This window comes from Odontomachus brunneus, unplaced genomic scaffold (genome assembly GCF_010583005.1).
Source record: "Odontomachus brunneus isolate Ranch 3 - 2012 unplaced genomic scaffold, Obru_v1 Obru_scaffold_198, whole genome shotgun sequence".
Classification (NCBI taxonomy): Eukaryota; Metazoa; Arthropoda; class Insecta; order Hymenoptera; family Formicidae; genus Odontomachus; species Odontomachus brunneus.
This window is the reverse complement of record NW_022639648.1, coordinates 5,164-14,177: the sequence shown is the minus strand read 5'-3', so window position 1 is coordinate 14,177 and position 9,014 is coordinate 5,164. Positions and strand designations below refer to the sequence as shown.

At 36.6% G+C, this 9,014-nt stretch overlaps 1 protein-coding gene across 1 annotated transcript in view; it reads right to left on the bottom strand.

Moving 5' to 3' along the window:
- LOC116851978 (trimeric intracellular cation channel type 1B.1) overlaps positions 1-2,217 on the bottom strand; it is a 179,486-nt gene extending 177,269 nt beyond the window's left edge. Inside the window, exon 1 of the mRNA XM_032831908.1 lies at positions 1,679-2,217. The gene's annotated coding sequence lies outside the window, so the exon portion shown is untranslated. The remainder of the gene's footprint in view (positions 1-1,678) is intronic.
- Between the last annotated feature and the right edge of the window lie 6,797 nt (positions 2,218-9,014).

Sequence of the window (9,014 nt, the reverse complement as noted above, 5' to 3'; positions counted from 1 at the left end):
TATATATATATATATATATATATATATATATATATATATATATATATATATATATATATATATATAAATACAGGGTATTCTCAAAAGGTGATGCCAAATTTTAGGGGTATGTAGTACTCGTTAAAACAAACCAAAAAGTCTTAATGAACAGTACTCCGAAAACCTTTTATTTCTGAGTTATGAAGCATTTTGTTCTGTGAAAAATAGAAAATAAATTAAATCTACAATAAATGTTCAATGTGCCTTCGGCTCATATCAATACACATGTCGGCATGTTTCGTCATTGAAGGTCAAAGAGTCCAGGTCTATTTCGTATTTGTTGACCACAGTTTCCAAGTCTCTTAGTTCATTCATGGACGCTCGTATGTGACCACCTAATTACGCAAGGATTGTTGTATTCAACTTTGGATTATGGACCATGTCTAATTTTGTGTTATCTGAAAAATGGCCGGCCGATTGTAATTAAAAAAATAATACATCATTGTAAAGCGAATTAATCGCTCTTTTAAATAATATGTTGCTAGACACCCTTTGTCATTTAAAATTTTTATGGTGAAATAAGCGCCTCTTATGGGGTTGAAGTTTAACATACGAAAATAACTAATTAACATATCCCCCTTAAAACTAAAGTTAACGCGTCCGAGCGTTTTTCAAATAAATTAGGTTAAATACCAAAAATCACATTTGTTTCGTTTTTAGTGGGCCACCCTATATATGAAGTATATCCTACATATATCAGATATGACATTTTTAGAATATTCTCAAAATATTGTCAGAATATCATGTGCTATCTGGGATAGCAGAAATGTTCAATACATCATTATGATAATCTAAAATATTGGAACGTTTCAATGATATCCTTATAGTATATTTTGGAAATTTCTGCTGTGTGGGTTATATAATATTGATAACATTAATATCACATGTTATGAGGAAAATTTAAATATCTAATCTTTTTTAGTAATAACACTTCACATATAATTTGTGTCTATGAGATCCAAACGAATATTGGTTTTTATTTTATTTGTACATTGTATATTATACTTTGAACTTTTTCTGTCTTCCATTCTGGAAAAAAAATTTATAAACAATATTAATTTTCAACAAAACTGTAGCAATTTAAAGTTGCCAAGATCTCGGACATTCATATTGTAATGTATGCCTAGAAAATATGATTATATACAAAGTGTTAATATTAGAAATGTAAAATATATTTTAAATAAAATTTTTCAATAACTTGAAAGTATAATTAATAATAAATAAAATATAAGTATAAAAAAATATAAACTATAAAGAAACGCAAATTAAATACACAGAATGTCACTACAGATATTCAGTACAGGCTAATATTTGTGATATTAAACGAGATATGAAATTCTTATTTTGCAGTGACTATTTGATATCGAATTATCGCTTCTTATATTATGCATATTATGCATATTATGTATATTATGCATGTTTCAAACTGTTACTAGAAAACAAGAATTTCATATTTCGTTCAGTTTTAGAAATATTAGCCTATAACATATTTAGTGATGCATCCTGCATTTGGAAAAATTAGAATTATTGAAAATTTAATCTTGTAATCTGTATTACTATACTTTCCTTTTAATACTTATCCAATTGTAAAAGTATACAGAGAAAAAGTGCAATGATGCACCAATGTTGGCTCACTCACTCATACATCCTTTTTGTCTATCTCAGTCTCCTCTTCTTCTTCATCTGTCTGCATTCTATTTTCTATTCTCGTTCTCTGTCCTTCTTCTTCTCTTTCATAATTATTAGATCTATAACTGCAAAGATTAAAAACGACACAAAGCATTCGAATTCTTCATTCTTTAGATATATTTTTCTATATTCAACGATACTTATCTGATGTGATATCCTTATCTCTTCTCTGAAAATATCACGACACAAGCAACATTAAATCATATAAATATAATACCGTGTAATACTGTAAATTAACCTCTTAACGTAATTAACTTTTTACGTAAATTAACCTCTTGACATAACATACGGACAAACTCTCGCTCATCTTTCTCTCTTTGGTTGCAGTGGCCCTTTCACTACAACTGTCACTCGTGACCATTGAATAAAAAATACCAGGAAGGAGCGTGTTGCGATATATCGTGGGTAATCGATTGTGTTGCACTGGTTTAGAGCCGATTATTCCAACCTTTTGGTAAGCTACCTCTTAAAGTTAAATCATACGTCTGTCTTCGTTTTTTTCTTCAAATTGGACAGAGACAAACACATGATTAACCTGTAAGGTAACTTACCAAAAGGTTGAAACAATCAGCCCTTAAGCCCATTCTACAATTGCGTAAGCGTAGTCGTGATCGTAAGAGTCAACCAATCCGAATGTTTTATTCACTGATTCTTTACTCTGATTGGTTGTCGTAATCACTTACAACCACTTACTCTACGTTCATGCAATTGTAGAATGAGCTTTAAGCTGGTGGCATATAGAAAAACTTAAGCAGTAAGACGTAACAGTAAGTAAATCAGCCAATCACAGTCGTTGATTCTTGGACCATAAGAAGAATCAACGACTGTGATTGGTCAATTTGCTTACTACTTACGTCTTACTGCTTAAGTTTTCTGTGTGCCACGGCCCTTAGTTTGGGTGAGATCCGATTGACCACGGCACAGATTGTAATGATTAGTTCGACCTGGTAATTCACTAGATAATTGTTTGCATCGGTTGGTTGTGTCCAATCGTTCCGTAGTCAATCGGGACGCTCCCGTTCAATTTGACGTAAACGGGTGTATATCAGTTGGACACGGGGCAATTGGACACAATCCAATCACAAGTTGCTGTTCCAAGAGACCCTACAAATGTCTCTAATCACACGGTGCTGTGATTGGCTGTGTCCAAATGCACCGTGTCCAAGTGCACCGCTCCTGACGTAAACTACGTCATAAGTGACGTAGTTACCAGAAACATAGGCCGGTATTCATAGTCGAATCTTATTTCAAGATCGTCTTAAGTAATGTCTTAAGATGCGAATATCTCTGTGATTGGTTCATGACATCTTAAGACAGTATTTAAGTTGATCTTAAATATAAGATCTGACTATGAATACCGGCCATTGTCTGGCGGTATACTTTAAATATCTTGGAAGTATATAGCAAAGGAATATTAATTTTAAAAGAATAGTAGAAAAATTGTATTTATATTTTGCTCATATTGATGAAGAAAATAAAATTAGTCACTTGTAATAATAATTTTCTCTTCAATATGTTTACGCATCTTTGTCTATTCGATTAATTGACAATATTACGTCATAAAATTTACTTCGATTCCATAGTATCGATAATCACATTTTCATTTTCATTACGTCACATCCTTCGCACTTCTAACAAAGGATTTTCTACTTATGCTCCTTCCTGGTATTCTTTATTCAATGTTCGTGACAGCCGAAATTGGCATGAAACGTATTTGCGTTTCGATTGATTACCCGACAATTTCCCGAAAAGTAGAGGGGATAACGTTGGCACTAACGAAAACTTCTAGGCAACCTAATTTTAATTTCTGCGGATTAATATTAGGACCTTAACTTAGTTTCCGCCCGCAAATGTTAGATGGCAATGCAAACAGTTCTAGTAGTCATTACTAACGAAACAGGTAGTTTGTGATTAATTTCGACATTTCTCGATAACATTCAGTCAGCATACACAATTATTTTCCTAAACAACAATTTCTTTTGCTTTGTGAAAAATGGAACGCGATAAAGTGTTTTTTCGACATGTGCTTTTGCACTATTTTGATTTGAAAAAAAGTGTAGCAGAAGTTCATCGATTACTTGAAGAAGGTTATGGTGATCGAGCTCCATCACATACAACATGTAAAGAGTGGTATAGACGATTCAAAAGTAATGATTTTGATGTCAATGACAAACCACGCTCAGGACAGCCAAAAAAATTCCAAGACGATGAATTGCTAGCATTATTGCATGAAAACTCGGCTCGAACGTTACAAGAACTTGGAAACGAGCTAGGAGTTACTGAAGCAGCTGTTTCCAAACGTTTACACGCCATGGGAAAGATCCAAAAGGAAGGAAGATGGGTACCACATGAATTGTCTGAAAGTGCCATTCACAACCGTTTCAATATCACGGTTTCGTTGCTTGCCAGGCAAAAAAAGAAGAGTTTTCTGTGGCGTATTGTGACTGGCGATGAAAAGTGGATCTACTACGACAATCCCAAACGCAAAAAATCATGGGTAGACCCAGGACAACCATCAACATCGCAGCCAAAACGGAACATCCACGGTCATAAGGTAATGCTTTGCATTTGGTGGGATCAGCAAGGAGTGCTGTACTACGAACTGCTGAAACCAAACGAAACTGTTACTGCCGATGTCTACAAATGTCAATTGAACAAATTGAATGATGAGCTGTTGCGAAAAAGACCAGCAATAGCGAGTAACAGGCGCAAAGTTATTCTCTTACACGATAACGCTCGGCCACACACTGGAAAAACCGTCAAAGAAACACTGACGCAGCTCGAATGGGAAACTCTTCCTCACCCAGCGTACTCACCAGACATAGCGCCTTCTGATTACCACTTGTTCAGATCGATGCAGCACGGCTTGAGTGGTACACGCTTCCGAAATGTTGAAGAAGTGCGAGAATGGGTGGACGAATGGATTGCTTCGAAACAAACATCGTTTTATCGAGATGGTATCGCCCAGTTGCCAGAAAGATGGCAAAAAGTTGTAGAAAGTGATGGAAAATACTTTCATTGAAATAATTTAAATAAATTTTTTACAATAAATGCTTTTTCTCAGTATTTTTTGGGCGGAAACTAAGTTAAGGTCCTAATAACACTGTTTAAGTAGTAGCCTGCCAGTTTTCAGAGACGTTGGCAACAGTTGTACTTAGTCGCATTTGTTAAGTCCTCTTAAAAATCGTCATAAATCGTTGTTATAATAGCGAACTTCTTAACCGAAAGATCTTAATCGATTCTTAAAACGTGAATCTTATAAGATTCCGTTGGAAATAAAGATAATTCTCTACGTCTACATCGTGATAACATCAGTTTTTGTCTGGCTCTTTATCTGCCGTTGGTTCAATACAAGATGACGTCACCCAAGTTGACTGCGGAGAAAGACTCGCAATTGCGAGAGACTTCGAATACCAATGGTATTCTTTATTCAATGTTAGTAATGACTACTAGAACTGTTTGCATTGCCATCTAACATTTGCGGGCGGAAACTAAGTTAAGGTCCTAATATTAATCCGCAGAAATTAAAATTAGGTTGCCTAGAAGTTTTCGTTAGTGCCAACGTTATCCCCTCTACTTTTCGGGAAATTGTCGGGTAATCAATCGAAACGCAACCACTAAAACCACAGCCAGAGCGTCCACCAAACGAAAATCTAACGCCTTGTGCGAAGATATAGTAAATGACTCCACGCAATCTGAGTCTAACTCATTCAGTGATGAAGAGAAAAAACGGCCCTACAGAGACGTGCCTCCACATTTGCTTAAATTAAGCAATAATAAATACCCTCCTTCACACTTAGGTCCGTTCGAGATACGTATCGAAGGGTTCATCTCTTCCAAATCATTATCTGCTTGTCAAGAGTCCTCCATTGTTAGCGAGCTTCAGTTGGGGAAAGCGGCGCTCAAAATAATGAAAGATCTTTGGAATGAAGCATATGATTTAAAAAATGTTGGTCGCAGCAAATTCTCTGTTAAATTTAATAGCAGAGACGCTGCTAATTCCATAGTAAGAAGATTTATGGAAATGAGAGATCTTCTGTTCTCGCATTCAGATTGGATAGCGTATATCCCTAACTACAAAATACAACGTTCCTGCATTTCCTGGGATATCAACAATTTTGACAGTGATGAGGAAATCCAAGAAAACCTCTCTCCTCCGCCTGGCTGGTTGGACTCATGGCCAAAAGTCGTGGCAGTTAAAGGTATCTCCAAGCCTGACAAAACATCTGATCGTACAAACTCTGAAACTCCACGCAGAAGGAAAGCATCTGCGTATATAATCACCTTTGAAGGATCTATTTACCCAGATAGAGCCTCCCTGTACGGGAAAATTATCAATCTAAAGCCTTATATTCAAAAGGTTATAAGATGTCACTTATGCCAAAGATTCGGACATGTTGAAGAACAGTGTCGTAGCACTAAATCTTCGAGAATTTGCGCCAAGTGCGCTGTTGTTGGACACTGTGAGGCAGAGTGTTCCTCCCTGCTCTCCAAATGCATAAATTGTACTAGGAAAAGGTTAGAAGATTCGGCTCATTCAGCCAATAGCCAGACTTGTCCTGTTTTCGTTGAAAACAGAAAGATCAAGCAACTCATGACCATTCTCGGGATTAGCAACAGGGATGCAGGAGAGTTTTACAGAAGGTATGTGGATGTGATTCCTTCCTCCTGGTTCGAGGATCCTCTTTGCCTTCAAAAATCCAACCGCAACCGAGAATGCTTTAACTCATTTCTAAGCATATTCCTTCGGGTGTATATCAGTTGGACACGAGGCAATTGGACACAGTCCAATCACAAGTCGCTATTCCAAGGGACCCTACAAATGTCTCTAACCACACGGTGCTGTGATTGGCTGTGTCCAAATGCACCGTGTCCAAGTGCACCGCTCCCTATTCCTTCAATGTCCTCATCCTACAGCGATATGTTATCGGACAAGTGCAATACAACCCATTCCAATGACTTCATGGATAAAAATAACTTTCCTACTATTTTACAGTCATTCAAATATCCTAACAAGAATAACAATAACAACAAAAAGTTTTCCTTCTTACATAAAAATATCATCAATCTTTTAATTCCCACAAAAAAGAAAGCTAACTCATCCTCCTCCTCCTCCCCAACCATCTTAACTCCTCCTTCCCTAGATCGCACCCCCCCCCCTTGATTCATCCTACTCCTCTCCCGAGGTCACCCTGGCTTCGAATGAACCAGGAGAACCTCAGCATACTTCCCCCTCCCACTCCCCCTTGGTTTTAAATATCCCCACTACTTCCAAATACAAGAAAGGAATTACATTCTCTACAAACGATGCCAAATATCTACATTTACAAAATAACATAATTACTCTAATCAACTCGTTTAATTCATTGATAAATAATATGATCAATTCGAACGATGATACTAATTCAAACTCTCTCTTATTATCTATCTCTTCTCAATTGCAAGACATTAAATCCTCTTTGTGTGTTACTTAAGAATAAAATTAATAATAATTCTACAGACCTTATAATGGGCAAGTCTAGAAAGGTCAATATCATCCAATGGAATTGTCGTTCTTATAAGGCGAGAGAGTTTGAATTAATCAACTTCATCTCTCAACTGAACCCCTCTCCGCATTTTATATGTCTCAGTGAGACTTGGATGGATGAAAACTCTACCTTTAATTTAAAAGGTTATAAAATAATTAACTGTAATAGATCACGCTCTTCCGGTGGGACTTGGACACGGTGCATTTGGACACAGCCAATCACAGCACTGTGTGATTAGAGACATTTGTAGGGTCCCTTGGAACAGCGACTTGTGATTGGACTGTGTCCAATTGCCCCGTGTCCAACTGATATACACCCCTTCCGGTGGATGCGCGATAATCTACCAAAGCGAAATAATAGTGAACGTTATCGATCTTAGTTCCAATTACTGGATAAATAAGGCACGTCAAGCTTTAGATTTGGACATTTGTGGTTTAAAATTTTTCAACAACAATACTGAACTGTGTTTAATATCTCTATATTGTCCTCCTTCTTCTTCCAGATATATTGGTGAAAATCGAACCAAGCTATGGTCTGAAGTTTTATCATATCTTGATTCCTTTAGGAATGTTATTATCTGTGGTAATTTCAATGGTTCTCATCCTTCTTGGATTTCCTCTTGCACTACTCCGAACACCACTGGCAAAATTATCCATGATATATTAATAGACCTTGATCTCCTAATTGCCAATCATGACACTCCCACCTGGTCTTCATCTAACGGCCAAATCACTAGCTCTCCTGACCTTACCCTCGTTTCTAGCAACCTTAGCATGCAGGTAGACTGGAACGTGTGTGATGAGAAGCATGGAAGTGATCACCACCCAATAATAATATACATTAATTATATCCTTCCAACTAGGCTTCATATGCGACCGCATTATACTGTCAGCAAAGTGGATTGGAGTTTCTTTGCTCACCGACTTGAAGAATCTTCTCTTCATCTACAAGACTATCGTAACTCTATGGAGTTTTCTGATCCATCCAAGGCTTACGCTGAACTTGAGAGGCTCATCCATGAAGCTTTAATAGAGGCTGGAGCGCGTAAACCTGGAGAGAGTACCACACCTTGAAGACTACCATCGCCCTGGTGGGACGATGACTGTCGCGAAATTATTCAAGATAAGTTATTCGCGTACAAACGTTATAAACTTTTTCCAAATTCCGAATACCTTGCTCTATATCAGAAGGAAAGTAGAATTGCGAATAGGAAACTGAGGAAGATCAAGAAGAAAAAATTTAAAAGTTTTTGTAATAACTCTGAACCTAGAAAGGTATGGAACGTCCTGAGAGCTTTCAATAAAAGAATTGAAGATCTGAATAGGGGTGCACTTGATAATCAAAAACTAAAAGTCTTGAATAACTTTGACAAAACAATTTCAACAAACATTCCCTCGGCCATCAGTAATAGATTCATTAACAATATAGCGTCGCCTTTTAAAAAACTGATAACTAATCTTCCCACGAAAACCCTCTCAAATAAAGAGCTCTTGAAGGACGCCATTAGCAAGACTGAGTTTTTGGCTTCTCTAAAGTCTCTTACAAAGAAGAAAACGTCGCCTGGTGCTGACTTGATAACTTGGTTAATAATTAAAAAATTTCCGATAGCTGTACTAGATATTTTACTTAAGTTATTTAATGATTTTTTTACTCAAGGAATTATACCTTCTTCCTGGAAAAAGTATATTCTTGTTTTTATCCCAAAAGGAGATGGAACTAATTTAAGACTTACTATATCTCTAGCAAACAACCTTGCTA